Source organism: Cynoglossus semilaevis, chromosome 20 (assembly GCF_000523025.1).
Source record: "Cynoglossus semilaevis isolate Cse_v1.0 chromosome 20, Cse_v1.0, whole genome shotgun sequence".
In the NCBI taxonomy this organism is placed as follows: Eukaryota; Metazoa; Chordata; class Actinopteri; order Pleuronectiformes; family Cynoglossidae; genus Cynoglossus; species Cynoglossus semilaevis.
The window spans coordinates 8,547,292-8,550,570 of record NC_024326.1 but is presented as its reverse complement, the minus strand read 5'-3'; the positions used below and the strand labels follow the sequence as shown (position 1 = coordinate 8,550,570).

The window sequence follows — 3,279 nt, the reverse complement described above, 5'->3', positions numbered from 1 at the left end:
TATATTAGTTTTGTAAAGTTTGAGGTTAAATCTTGCAAATTTCCACTTGTGTTTAATATGAAGTTGCTCTGACAGACAGTGCTGGGCCTTGAGTGTATGAAGAGCCTTAGATTCTAAAAATATAAGACTTTGTGTAGTTGCCTGTTTGCATTCATGGAAATTTTTGTAAATGTTCCCCTTTCTTGGGAGTTGCAGGCCAGACGGTATACAGATAAATAAACAGGGCTGTAATTAAAAACAAACACGCAAACATGTTGATGGACAGGCCTCACACGCTCCCGGTCGGGCCGTCTCTCCAGTGTTTTCGTTTTAGTTTATGTGTTACTTTTCTCTCTGTAACTGACTCAGACTTCTGCACAGCTCTCCCACTCCCACAGCCTACATGTGTGGCAGCCTTCAGGCTTACACTAACAGATAGCATCATTGCCGACCTAAGAGAGTTACAGACAGTGACTGATGGTTTTCCCTGCTCAACGTTGGGCCCTCGGAGGATTGAAGAGCTTGTAATACAGAGAGGGGACTTCCCCGGTGTTTCTCCTCTGGACTTCATGTTTTCACTGTACCTGCAGAGTCAAAACAAAACAAAAATACATCTTTGTAATATTTCTTTATATGAAACATGTTGGAAAACCATACGTCACAGCAGTAGCATTCACACTGTGAACCACCATAGTAACATGATAAACATCATGTCTGCCATTAGTGGAAATAAGGCAAATAATGTGAGTCACTCATTCTCATACTTCATCCCTGTGTCCATTCTGCATCAGCAACATATATGAAAAGGAGCGGCCAAAAAGCTTCACTTTTGACCTTGGCTTTGCTCTCGTAAAAATAGGTGGGGGAAAATGTGAGCTGAGGATGGGTTCACGCCCAGTCAGCTTCAGGTGAGTCATTTTATGTGGCAGTTCAGGTTGCAGTCAGTCCAACCGCCCGCGTCTTCTTGTGGCTGGTGCAGGTCAAATGCTGGTTGGAGAGTGAAGGGAAAAATTGAAGTAGACTTCATTTATCCTCAACTGTGACAGGTGTGTTTTATGTAGTTTTTTTTTTTTTTAAGTTTACCTAAATCCCTCTCTTTCTCTCCACAGGAGCCTGTTCCCTGGTCGGACTGCCAGATGACTGCATCTGTCACCATGAAATGGTCAGTGTCTTCAATCTCAGCTTTAGACAAAATGTTATTTAGAGAAAAAAACAAACCGAGGTGCATTGACCTGCTGGGTGTTTTGCTCTTGTCATGTCGCTAAGTTGACAAAACAAACTTTTATTAGAGATTCCCCCGAGAGGGATTTGCAGGTTTGGAAGTGAACAAAGTCTTAGAATTCCTCACTGCTGTGGCAAATCCCATGCAATTCCAGTCTGTATTCCGTGGTGAGGGGCTTTAAGCCCCATTGTTCTTGTTGTTGCATTAACAGCTTGGATGTGCATCTGTATCTCTGCTCTGCCCCAGGGGAAATATTCAGATGACCTTACAGTCAGGGAACTTTGATTGGCTCTTGGCAGGGCTTTCCCAAAAGCCCCAGGTTTCTGTTGCTGAATAAGTGGAGGCATGTTTACTGGACAATTACTGGCCTTAATTCCACAAATAAAAGGATGAGTGTTGAATGAGAGCATAACTCCTGCCCACTGTCCACAGAGATTTCTGGACCTCATCAGCTGCTTTGGTTTACAGCCATCATTTGATCTGCTGCGGGTCACCCACATCATGGATGTACGCTCAAAGACTATAGGCCCAGGATTTATTACCTGACTCTTCCCACAAGAGCTGTGCTTTCTTGTGATGTCCTAAAATAAACATGCCCCCCGCCCTCTCCCCTTTAATCCAGTGTTTGGGTCTGCCTGCTCAGTTTGTAGTGGGCTGACGAGGGGCCTCTGTGGAGAGCGTTTCCCTCCTCAGTCAATGACAGTGTGATGACCACCCCTCGCTCTCTCACTAACTTAACACAACCTCAGAAAACATAGTATCTTAGGCAATTAAATAATTCAAATATGAGAGGCCCGGGCAGAGAGGAGGTTGAACACATGGTACAGAACCATAAATAGAACTGGGGAGAAACTGACTTTTTTAAAACAAATAGCTAATAGAGAAATATAAAAATGTTTCTACTTTTTATAAATTGATTTTATCAGTATGAGTTCAAATCTATTTCCTCCAGGTTGTTAGAGTAGGGTAAGAAATACAGTATGTCCGTAAGCTAATCTCTCAAAGTAAGTAGTGAATCCAATTAGGGAAGAACTTCTTTGCTGATTATCAGTGTGTTATTGCTTAAAACCAGGTGAGAGCCGTCAGGGGAGAAGTGAAGGAGCTGCGTCCATGTGTTTTTGTTTTGAGGGAAATTTATTAAAAGCCTTTGTTTAAGAATCCAAGGACTGACCTGCGCAGTGCCGCCCTTCTTCTTCTTCTTCTTCTTCTTCTTCTTCTTCTTCACTCTCTCCAATCTCGTTTGTGCCTTTAATCAAACGGACATCTGGATTTCATTGTGCGTTGTGGAGGCAGCGGGGCCTGATTGCTGTTAAGCAGACCACGCGATGATGTCACTTTTCATTAATATTGACGCTGCCCATAGCAGTCGCATTTGTCTTGCTGTCTAGTGACACAGAGACCTTAACGTGAACATAACAGTGAAGGTGAACAATACATGAGCCAGCTGAGAAAACAGGCAGATGCTGCAGGACGCACTCTGATAGTTTTAGTTACAGGTAAATCATTTTTGTACAAACAAACAAGTATGTAGTTTAATTAGAGTACTTATCCGATACTTTAGGTATCAAATGACATACGATGTAACAGAAGCAACGTTTCAATCAAGTGGAACCACTTATTTCAATATTTAATAGCATCCCTGATGTTAAAATCCCTTTAAACTGTTGCTTGCTGAACTTTAGCCCCTCCTGGTTCCCAAAGCTGGTAGCAATAAAGCTACTTAATGAGATACTTCTACAATATTTCCAGTGCTACGTTGAATTTGTTCAGAATTCAAGTGCTCTCAGTGTTTGGCGTGTTTTTAATACGGAGTCACAAACGGGACGACTCATCGCAGGTTCAAGCGCCGTCACAGAACAACGCTGTGACCTTTTCAAAGTGTTTCACAGCACTAAGGTTTCATGGACGTTTGACAGTCAGGGTGGACTCTGTTTTAGGCCATTGTGTCCATAAATTTAATCTGTTACTGTTAAGTCTACACCCTTTTCCAGAGCTGTGTTATGTCTGGCGTATACATGCTGCAACCGCGTCAATGCAGATTAAAAGCTAAATGAAAAATGAGGTATGGAAGTAAGTTT

General features: G+C 42.5%; 1 long non-coding RNA gene across 1 annotated transcript in view; it reads left to right on the top strand.

Moving 5' to 3' along the window:
* Positions 1-3,279, top strand: part of LOC112486310 (uncharacterized) — an 11,599-nt gene that overhangs the window by 1,698 nt on the left and 6,622 nt on the right. The window contains exon 2 of the long non-coding RNA XR_003048735.1: positions 1,089-1,141. This is a non-coding gene — a long non-coding RNA (uncharacterized LOC112486310). The remainder of the gene's footprint in view (positions 1-1,088; positions 1,142-3,279) is intronic.